Raw genomic sequence first — 12,454 nt, forward strand, 5'->3', positions numbered from 1 at the left:
GACCTTTAGATCTTCAGTCTAATGCTCTACCAAATGCGCTAATTTGGCTTGTAAGTGTCACATCCAGAATATATTTTTCAATTGATTGTTAGTTCTTAAACAAATAAACTCATACAGTTTTCCCCCAGTGAGATCAGCCTGGGAGTCATATGGTTTTCTGTACCTCATTTGACCTGCTGAAAACCGGTTCCATTTGTACACTGTCAAAGTAACTAACTTAATACTATCAACATCTATCTATTCTATAGTCCCTCTACAACAGTGGTTCCCAAACCTTTTCTTGTCAAGGACCCCCACATTTACACTTTATTAACCTGTGGAACCTGAACCTGAACCTGAACCTGAACCTGAACCTAACCCTAACCCTAACCCTAACCCTAACCCTAACCCCATAAGAGAAGATTGTTACAGATCTAGCAGTGATCTAGAATGATCAATTATATTAATAAAACGTCAAAAACTGTGAAAATGAAGAAAATGAAGTTGAAGAATCACTATAAATCTAAAACAGGTCAGAGTATTTCATCCAGTTATAAACAAGGAAGTGGTCCGGGTCTGCGACCATTTGATTGGACGAGACAATGTAAGGAGCCCTAGGATTGGCTGAAGGCAGACCGATCTGATTGGCCAAGGAATCTGTCAATCAGAATGATTGGCACGTCAAAAACCAGCACGTTCCTACTGAGTGTGTTGGGTTTGAACTAGCACAATTCTACAAGGTACTCTAAAGATAACTTGTGACTTATCCGCTGGGCCACTTAGCGGCACACAGTTCAGCTGGAATTTCCAGGCCACTTGATGTCAGTGTGGAAAGGACAACTTCACAGTAAATAGTTGAGTGTTTGGCTGATATTTTTTAATCCTCCAAATCATGAAGTACACATGTATGTCTTCCAAACCCATGAACTATAGTATGTCTTTTTTTTATCCTTCAAAATCATGAAAAACAACATATTATAGTAAGTCTTCCGAAACTATATACAGTTTTTGGTAACTCATTTCAACTGCCGAAACACAGGATTGAACTAGGGACGTTCAGATCTTCAGTCTAATGCTCTTCCAACTGAGCTATTTCGGCTTGTAAGTGACACATCCAGAATGTATTTTTCAATGCATTGTTAGTTCTTAAACATAAACACATACAGTTCATCCCGCAGTGAGATCAGCTTGAGAGTCATACGGTTGTCTGTACCTCATTTCTACTGCCGACTCACCATCTCCCTATCATTTGACAGCGTTCTAACACACTGAGCCACTGGCTCCAGACAATGCACACTGCTTTTTTGTTTGTTTTCTTCTTCTGAAATTGGTCTTGAAAATAAAGATTTATTTGGGGTTTGAACTCACCATCTCCCAAACATGTGGACAGTGTTCTAACACACTGAGCCACTGGCTCCAGACAATTCACACTGCTTTTTTGTTTGTTTGCTTGTAAGTGACACATCCAGAATGTATTTTTCAATGTATTGTTAGTTCTTAAACAAAAACCCATACAGTTCATCCCACAGTGAGATAAGCTTGAGAGTCATACGGTTGTCTGTACCTCATTTCAACTGCCGAATCACAGGTTTGAACCAGGAACCTTCAGATCTACAGTCTAACGCTCTCCCAACTGAGCTATTACAGCTTGCAAGTAACACATCCAGTATTTATTTTTACATTGACTGTTACTTGTTACTTCTTAAACAAAAAAACTCAAAGTTTTTCACCCAGTGAGATCAGCCTAAGAGTCGTAGGATTTTCTGTACCTCATTTCAACTGCCGAAAGCCTGGATTGAACCAGGGACCTTTAGATCTTCAGTCTAATGCTCTACCAAATGCGCTAATTTGGCTTGTAAGTGTCACATCCAGAATATATTTTTCAATTGATTGTTAGTTCTTAAACAAATAAACTCATACAGTTTTCCCCCAGTGAGATCAGCCTGGGAGTCATATGGTTTTCTGTACCTCATTTGACCTGCTGAAAACCGGTTCCATTTGTACACTGTCAAAGTAACTAACTTAATACTATCAACATCTATCTATTCTATAGTCCCTCTACAACAGTGGTTCCCAAACCTTTTCTTGTCAAGGACCCCCACATTTACACTTTATTAACCTGTGGAACCTGAACCTGAACCTGAACCTGAACCTGAACCTGAACCTGAACCTGAACCTGAACCTGAACCTGAACCTGAACCTGAACCTGAACCTGAACCTGAACCTGAACCTGAACCTGAACCTGAACCTGAACCTGAACCTGAACCTGAACCTGAACCTGAACCTGAACCCATAAGAGAAGATTGTTACAGATCTAGCAGTGATCTAGAATGATCAATTATATTAATAAAACGTCACAAACTGTGAAAATGAAGAAAATGAAGTTGAAGAATCACTATAAATCTAAAACAGGTCAGAGTATTTCATCCAGTTATAAACAAGGAAGTGGTCCGGGTCTGCGACCATTTGATTGGAGGAGACAATGTAAGGAGCCCTAGGATTGGCTGAAGGCAGACCGATCTGATTGTACACAATCATGAAGTACACATGTATGTCTTCCAAACCCATGAACTATAGTATGTCTTTTTTTATCCTTCAAAATCATGAAAAACAACATATTATAGTAAGTCTTCCAAAACTATATACAGTTTTCTGTAACTCATTTCAACTGCAGAAACCCAGGATTGAACTAGGGACGTTTAGATCTTCAGTCTAATGCTCTTCCAACTGAGCTATTTCAGCAGGCACACAAAGATGGTGAATTTCTGGGCTGCTTTAAAGTTGTCCTTCTGGAAATCAGTGTGCAAAGCAAAGTGTCACAGTTATGACTAATGTGGGATTTGAACCCTGGACCTGTGGCTCCCAAGGACAGCCTCTCATCACACTGAGCTAACTGCTGGATACTACTACACAGCTTTTTTGTGCTATTTGATGTAAGTGTGGAAAGCAAAGTGCTTTTTTGTTTGTTTGCTTGTAAGTGACAAATCCAGAATGTATTTTTCAATGTATTGTTAGTTCTTAAACATAAACTCATACAGTTCATCACACAGTGAGATCAGCTTGAGGGTCATACGGTTGTCTGTACGTCATTTCAACTGCCGAATCTCAGGTTGGAACCAGGAACCTTCAGATCTACAGCCTAACGCTCTCCCAGCTGAGCTATTACAGCTTGAAAGTAACACATCCAGTATTTATTTTTACATTGACTGTTACTTGTTACTTCTTAAACAAAAAAACTCATAAAGTTTTTCACCCAGTGAGATCAGCCTAAGAGTCGTAGGATTTTCTGTACCTCATTTCAACTGCCGAAAGCCTGGATTGAACCAGGGACCTTTAGATCTTCAGTCTAATGCTCTACCAAATGTGCTAATTTGGCTTGTAAGTGTCACATCCAGAATATATTTTTCAATTGATTGTTAGTTCTTAAACAAATAAACTCATACAGTTTTCCCCCAGTGAGATCAGCCTGGGAGTCATATGGTTTTCTGTACCTCATTTGACCTGCTGAAAACCGGTTCCATTTGTACACTGTCAAAGTAACTAACTTAATACTATCAACATCTATCTATTCTATAGTCCCTCTACAACAGTGGTTCCCAAACCTTTTCTTGTCAAGGACCCCCACATTTACACTTTATTAACCTGTGGAACCGGAACCGGAACCTGAACCTGAACCTGAACCTGAACCTGAACCTAACCCTAACCCTAACCCTAACCCTAACCCTAACCCTAACCCTAACCCTAACCCTAACCCTAACCCTAACCCCATAAGAGAAGATTGTTACAGATCTAGCAGTGATCTAGAATGATCAATTATATTAATAAAACGTCAAATACTGTGAAAATGAAGAAAATGAAGTTGAAGAATCACTATAAATCTAAAACAGGTCAGAGTATTTCATCCAGTTATAAACAAGGAAGTGGTCCGGGTCTGCGACCATTTGATTGGAGGAGACAATGTAAGGAGCCCTAGGATTGGCTGAAGGCAGACCGATCTGATTGGCCAAGGAATCTGTCAATCAGAATGATTGGCACGTCAAAAACCAGCACCTTCCTACTGAGTGTGTTGGGTTTGAACTAGCACAATTCTACAAGTTACTCTACAGATAACTTGTGATTTATCCGCTGGGCCACTTAGCGGCACACAGTTCAGCTGGAATTTCCAGGCCACTTGATGTTAGTGTGGAAAGGAAAACTTCACAGTAAATAGTTGAGTGGGGTTTGAACCTTCAATCTCCAGACAATGACGATAGCACCCTAACTCAGTTACCTATTGCTATCTGCAACAACAGTCTTCCTTTGCCTGTGAGTTAGAGTTTGGAGTTGGATTTTGGCTGATATTTTTTGATCCTCCAAATCATGAAGTACACATGTATGTCTTCCAAACCCATGAACTATAGTATGTCTTTTTTTTTATCCTTCAAAATCATGAAAATCAACATATTATAGTAAGTCTTCCAAAACTATATACAGTTTTCTGTAAATCATTTCAACTGCAGAAACCCAGGATTGAACTAGGGATGTTTAGATCTTCAGTCTAATGCTCTTCCAACTGAGCTATTTCGGCTTGTAAGTGACACATCCAGAATGTATTTTTCAATGCATTGTTAGTTCTTAAACATAAACTCATACAGTTCATCCCGCAGTGAGATCAGCTTGAGAGTCATACGGTTGTCTGTACCTCATTTCTACTGCCGACTCACCATCTCCTGATCATGTGGCAGCGTTCTAACACACTGAGCCCTGGCTCCAGACAATTCACACTGCTTTTTTGTTTGTTTTCTTCTTCTGAAATTGGTCTTGAAAATAAAGACTTATTTGGGGTTTATACTCACCATCTCCCAAACATGTGGACAGTGTTCTAACACACTGAGCCACTGGCTCCAGACAATTCACACTGCTTTTTTGTTTGTTTGCTTGTAAGTGACACATCCAGAATGTATTTTTCAATGTATTGTTAGTTCTTAAACAAAAACTCATACAGTTCATCCCGCAGTGAGATCAGCTTGAGAGTCATACGGTTGTCTGTACCTCATTTCTACTGCCGACTCACCATCTCCCGATCATGTGGCAGCGTTCTAACACACTGAGCCACTGGCTCCAGACAATGCACACTGCTTTTTTGTTTGTTTTCTTCTTCTGAAATTGGTCTTGAAAATAAAGATTTATTTGGGGTTTGAACTCACCATCTCCCAAACATGTGGACAGTGTTCTAACACACTGAGCCACTGGCTCCAGACAAATCACACTGCTTTTTTGTTTGTTTGCTTGTAAGTGACACATCCAGAATGTATTTTTCAATGTATTGTTAGTTCTTAAACAAAAACCCATACAGTTCATCCCACAGTGAGATCAGCTTGAGAGTCATACGGTTGTCTGTACCTCATTTCAACTGCCGAATCACAGGTTTGAACCAGGAACCTTCAGATCTACAGTCTAACGCTCTCCCAACTGAGCTATTACAGCTTGCAAGTAACACATCCAGTATTTATTTTTACATTGACTGTTACTTGTTACTTCTTAAACAAAAAAACTCATAAAGTTTTTCACCCAGTGAGATCAGCCTAAGAGTCGTAGGATTTTCTGTACCTCATTTCAACTGCCGAAAGCCTGGATTGAACCAGGGACCTTTAGATCTTCAGTCTAATGCTCTACCAAATGCGCTAATTTGGCTTGTAAGTGTCACATCCAGAATATATTTTTCAATTGATTGTTAGTTCTTAAACAAATAAACTCATGACTCCCAGGCTGATCTCAATGGGGGAAAACTGTATATGGTTTTCTGTACCTCATTTGACCTGCTGAAAACCGGTTCCATTTGTACACTGTCAAAGTAACTAACTTAATACTATCAACATCTATCTATTCTATAGTCCCTTTACAACAGTGGTTCCCAAACCTTTTCTTGTCAAGGACCCCCACATTTACACTTTATTAACCTGTGGAACCTGAACCTGAACCTGAACCTAACCCTAACCCTAACCCTAACCCTAACCCTAACCCTAACCCTAACCCCATAAGAGAAGATTGTTACAGATCTAGCAGTGATCTAGAATGATCAATTATATTAATAAAACGTCAAATACTGTGAAAATGAAGAAAATGAAGTTGAAGAATCACTATAAATCTAAAACAGGTCAGAGTATTTCATCCAGTTATAAACAAGGAAGTGGTCCGGGTCTGCGACCATTTGATTGGAGGAGACAATGTAAGGAGCCCTAGGATTGGCTGAAGGCAGACCGATCTGATTGGCCAAGGAATCTGTCAATCAGAATGATTGGCACGTCAAAAACCAGCACCTTCCTACTGAGTGTGTTGGGTTTGAACTAGCACAATTCTACAAGTTACTCTACAGATAACTTGTGATTTATCCGCTGGGCCACTTAGCGGCACACAGTTCAGCTGGAATTTCCAGGCCACTTGATGTTAGTGCGGAAAGGAAAACTTCACAGTAAATAGTTGAGTGGGGTTTGAACCTTCAATCTCCAGACAATGACGATAGCACTCTAACTCAGTTACCTATTGCTATCTGCAACAACAGTCTTCCTTTGCCTGTGAGTTAGAGTTTGGAGTTGGATTTTGGCTGATATTTTTTGATCCTCCAAATCATGAAGTACACATGTATGTCTTCCAAACCCATGAACTATAGTATGTCTTTTTTTTTATCCTTCAAAATCATGAAAATCAACATATTATAGTAAGTCTTCCAAAACTATATACAGTTTTCTGTAACTCATTTGAACTGCAGAAACCCAGGATTGAACTAGGGATGTTTAGATCTTCAGTCTAATGCTCTTCCAACTGAGCTATTTCAGCTTGTAAGTGACACATCCAGAATGTATTTTTCAATGCATTGTTAGTTCTTAAACATAAACTCATAGTTCATCCCGCAGTGAGATCAGCTTGAGAGTCATACGGTTGTCTGTACCTCATTTCTACTGCCGACTCACCATCTCCTGATCATGTGGCAGCGTTCTAACACACTGAGCCCTGGCTCCAGACAATTCACACTGCTTTTTTGTTTGTTTGCTTGTAAGTGACACATCCAGAATGTATTTTTCAATGTATTGTTAGTTCTTAAACAAAAACTCATACAGTTCATCCCGCAGTGAGATCAGCTTGAGAGTCATACGGTTGTCTGTACCTCATTTCTACTGCCGACTCACCATCTCCCGATCATGTGGCAGCGTTCTAACACACTGAGCCACTGGCTCCAGACAATGCACACTGCTTTTTTGTTTGTTTTCTTCTTCTGAAATTGGTCTTGAAAATAAAGATTTATTTGGGGTTTGAACTCACCATCTCCCAAACATGTGGACAGTGTTCTAACACACTGAGCCACTGGCTCCAGACAATTCACACTGCTTTTTTGTTTGTTTGCTTGTAAGTGAAACATCCAGAATGTATTTTTCAATGTATTGTTAGTTCTTAAACATAAACTCATACAGTTCATCCCACAGTGAGATCAGCTTGAGAGTCATACGGTTGTCTGTACCTCATTTCAACTGCCGAATCACAGGTTTGAACCAGGAACCTTCAGATCTACAGTCTAACGCTCTCCCAACTGAGCTATTACAGCTTGCAAGTAACACATCCAGTATTTATTTTTACATTGACTGTTACTTGTTACTTCTTAAACAAAAAAACTCATAAAGTTTTTCACCCAGTGAGATCAGCCTAAGAGTCGTAGGATTTTCTGTACCTCATTTCAACTGCCGAAAGCCTGGCTTGAACCAGGGACCTTTAGATCTTCAGTCTAATGCTCTACCAACTGCGCTAATTCGGCTTGCAAGTGTCACATCCAGAATATATTTTTCAATTGATTGTTAGTTCTTAAACAAATAAACTCATACAGTTTTCCCCCAGTGAGATCAGCCTGGGAGTCATACGGTTTTCTGTACCTCATTTGACCTGCTGAAAACCGGTTCCATTTGTACACTGTCAAAGTCACTAACTTATCATCTAGTATAGACCCTCTACAACAGTGGTTCCCAAACCTTTTCTTGTCAAGGACCCCCAAATTTATTTATTAGCCCGTGGAACCTAACCCTAACCCTAACCCGGCTATAATCCATGGTCAAAAACGATGAAAAACGAGGATTTGAAAAAAAGACAAAATCACTTCTAGACCATGGGCTATAGTCCATGGTGTCGGAGTGATTTTCGTCCTCAAAAATGATGAAAAACGGCATGCTACAGTTCCCTAACCCTAACCCTTGATCGTAGGAGATAGTAATGTAGGACTCTACAGATCGAGTGCTATCCAGTCATAAAGTTTGAACACTTGAAGAAACTACTACAGAAAACTGGAAACACTGCCAATGTGGCGCACTGCATCCTATCCGTAGGAATGAACAATCGACAGCAGGTGACAACAGAAACAGGACGGAAGACAATGAGGGCGGACACAATTGTGGCCTGTTAATTTGCCCAGCTGGTACCCACTTAAGGCCCAATCAGATCCCAGTTTAAATCCATATAGGCAAACACAGGTGGCACACATGGTTCTGAAATAAAATGGCCCATTTGGTTAGAAACTAGTATAAAAAGGTAGGTGGCTAGCGCACATCCAGTTCCTGTCTGGTGCTGGACTAAGGTAAGTACAGTGAAGAATAAAAAGCAAACACCTTGGAGCAAAACCTGTGTGCGGACTCTCCTCTCTTCACCATTTGGTTAGAAACCCACATAAGCCCATATGGGCTAACACGGGTGGGCCCTTTGTGAATACTGGGTGCACGGCCCACTTGGAACCCAAGCCCATAGCCCATGTCAAAACCCAATTGGGCCCAGGTGGACATCTTAGCTGGGAAGCTGCAGTAATTTGAATTTTTCAAGGCTAGAATAGAAAATAAAAACTCAAAAGCACCAGGAGACATCTGCTGAATGCCCCAAGGTGCCTTGGCTCAATGGTGTGGAGCGCTTGACCCGTTGCCTCTGCTACAGACAGTTGGCAGGTTCAAGTCCCATGTCATCAAGGTTCTGCGAAGGACCATCGGGAGACGGTGCTCTCTCCCCCTGTTTCCTGAAAAGTAACAGTTGGGGATTATGTTTGAAAGAACCCTGTCCACCTAACATTTTACAGATAAGAATTAGGTCAAACGTTTACAAATAAAATAGCAATGCATTTTGGCCCAATGCATTTTGGCCCATCATCTGACAGAATAGTCTGTGTATTTGCATACTGGGCCCCGATTATAATCGTCGACAATGGCAATGTAATTTTTCTTGACTTTTGACAATGACAAAACTACACACTATAGTATATTTGTTTAATAATCGTCGCAAAAACCATGAACTATAGTTCATGATTTTCGCAACGATTTCAAAAACCAATATGAAAAAGATGAAAAAACGACATACTATAGTTCATGGTTTTGGGCCATCATCTGACAGAATAGGTTGTGTATTTGCATACTGGGCCCTGATTGGTGGCCCAAAACTTGGTTGGAATGTCCCTCTTTTATGTCTGGCTTCCAGGCCAGTTGGAAAAGGGCACACTGAGAGGTGGTAAGAGTATGTTAAATTGGACATTTTCATGGTAAAAGGTTAACTGGACAGGGTTCTTTCAGACATAAGCCCCAACCGTTACATCTCAGGAAACAGGGGGAGAGAGCACCATCTCCCGATGGTCCTCCAGCACCTTGATGTCATGACATGGGACTTGAACCTGCCAACTGTCTGTAGCAGAGGAAACGGGTCAAGCACTCCACACCATTGAGCCAAGGCACCTTTGGGCATTCAGCAGATGTCTCCTGGTGCTTTTGAGTTTTTATTTTTTATTCAAGCCTTGAAAAGTTAAAATTACTGCAGCATTGAGCTGTAGGAGGAACAGGACTTGAACATGGAATGTCTGTACTGAAAGCCTGATGATTAGACGACTGCACCATCAGTCAGACACTCTCAAAGTCTCCTGGTAATTTTGAAGTTATCTTTTGTGCGTTAGCCTTCAGTAAAGTTTAAATAACACAGAATCATAATAATCAGATGTTTCTTAGCGCTGTTGAGGTCTTCTTTTGTATGATAGTGTAACAGCCGGGAATCGAACCCTGGTCTCCCACGTGGAAAGCCAACATCTTAACCACTACGACAATTAGAGTTTTGAGGTAGTCAGGCTGAGGCTGTGAGCCACTGCTAGAATAGCAGTAAATGAAGCTCAATAACTAGCATTAAACTTTAGGAAGAGTGGGATTTGAACATGAACTCTCTGTGCTGAATAGCCCCTACTACACCATCACTCAGTAACATCTGCCTCTTTGTACTGTTGAAGCGATCTTTTGTATGTTAGCCTTCAGATAGTAAAGTTGAAAGAATCAAGAGTTGAACATAGACTCACGTTCATCAGAGTGTAACACCCAGGAATCGAACACAGGTCCCCTGCACTGAAGGCCAACATCTTAACCACTAAGCCAAAGCAACTGCCTATGGCTCAGGGGAGATATGAGACTTTTGAGGTTATCAGGCTGAGGCTGTGAGCCTTCAGTTAATACACCTCTAAATGTTCAAATCCATGTTCTCCTATAGCTTAATGCTGGAGTGTTTCAACTTTACTAACTGAGGGCTAACACACACAATTACCAGGAGATGTTCACTGTGTGTCTGATTGATGGTGCAATGGTCTAATGATCAGTCTCTAAGTACGGACATTCCGATGGGTTATAGCCCATCGTTTTTTGAATTTTTGATTATTTCTTTTATCCTTGTTTTTCATCATTTTTGAACATGGGCTATAGCCCATACCGTACGGCATACTATAGCACGCCGTTTTTCATCATTTTTGAGGATTAAAAAAAAAAAAAAAAATTGTTATAGCCCATCGTTTTTTGAATTTTTGAAAAAAGAAATTAACCTCGTTTTTCATCATTTTTGAACATGGGCTATAGCCCATACTGTACGGCATACTATAGCACACCGTTTTTCATCATTTTTGAGGATTAAAAAACAAAACAAAAAACAAAACATGGGTTATAGCCCATTGTTTTTTGAAATTCTGGAAAAGAAATTAACCTCGTTTTTCATCATTTTTGAACATGGGCTTTAGCCCATACCGTAAGGCATACTATAGCACGCCGTTTTTCATCATTTTTGAGGATTTAAAAAATATATATTAATCCTCGTTTTTCATCATTTTTGACCATCTCACTGAGCAATAGCCGGCTATTAGACGTGCGTCTAAAAATAGGATAAAAAACATCTAAAAATAGACGTCTAAGGGGCACGGTGGCACAGTTGGTAGTGCTGTCGCCTCACAGCTAGAAGGTCCTGGGTTTGATTCCCGCTGGGGACACTGTGGGCACTGGCGGCGTGTTCCCTCCTCCTAGGGCCTTTCTGTGTGGAGTTTGCATGTTCTCCCTGTGTCCCCTAGGGTAGATACCCTCACAAAAACATGCAGTAATCCTGGTCTCTAAAACTATCTCCCCCTGGCCAGCCGGGGCGCCTGATGGAGGGGAAAGGAACTGGTCGGAATAACGTGTCCCTTCCACGCGCTACGTCCGGCTGGGGAAATTCCCCTCTGTCAGGTGAAAAGAAGCAGCACCTCATGCATAGAAGGAGGCATGAGGTCAGTCTGCTGCCCCCCCAGGTTGGCAGAGGAAGTGTAGTGCCCACGATTACATTAGATAATTGGCACTGGGTGAAAAGAAATAAAAATAAAAAGGATACAAATTTAAGAAAAATAAAATGGACGTTTTTTATCCCATTTTTAGACGCTCGTCTAATAGCCCATATCGTACGGCATACTGTAGCACGCCGTTTTTCATCATTTTTGAGGATTTGAAAAGAATGGAAAAAAAAACCCGATGGGTTATAGCCCATCGTTTTTTGAATTATTGATTTTTTTTTAAATCCTCGGTTTTCATCATTTTTGACCATGGGCTATAGCCCATACCGTACGGCATACTATAGCACACCGTTTTTCATCATTTTTGAGGATTTGAAAGAAATGAAAAAAAAAAAAAAACATGGGTTATAGCCCATCGTTTTTTTTTGTTTTTTTTTATCTTGTTTATCATTTTTGACTATCCCACTAAACAATAACAATTAGACGTGCGTCTAAAAATGGGATAAAAAACGTCTAAAAAGGAGCTAAGCCGAGGAAGGGGAAATGGCTTCCACCACAGAACACAACGGTTTAGGATGAGGAAATGTGTATTCGTTATACATTACAACCGGGTCGATGACATCCCCGACGCGTTCATTGCGGTCTTATCACTGGAATTATAATGAATAAAAAGGTGTTACAATCACACGAGCTATAGTGATTGCTGGCGAAGACGGCTATGTGCAGATCCCCAACGGAAGACATGTCAGCGGCCACTGTTTTCATGGCGGTCCCTCGATGCACTTATTAGGCTGCGTAGTGCGTTCAATCATTTTCCGAGAACGAGAGAGAGACCGACCCCCGGGGGGGGGGGGTCTGTCTCTCTCTCGTTCTCGGAAAATCCATCCACATCCTCGGGAGAAACCATGTAGAAACAGA

Source organism: Protomyctophum parallelum (assembly GCF_964188405.1).
Source record: "Protomyctophum parallelum genome assembly, chromosome: 9".
Taxonomy (NCBI): domain Eukaryota; kingdom Metazoa; phylum Chordata; class Actinopteri; order Myctophiformes; family Myctophidae; genus Protomyctophum; species Protomyctophum parallelum.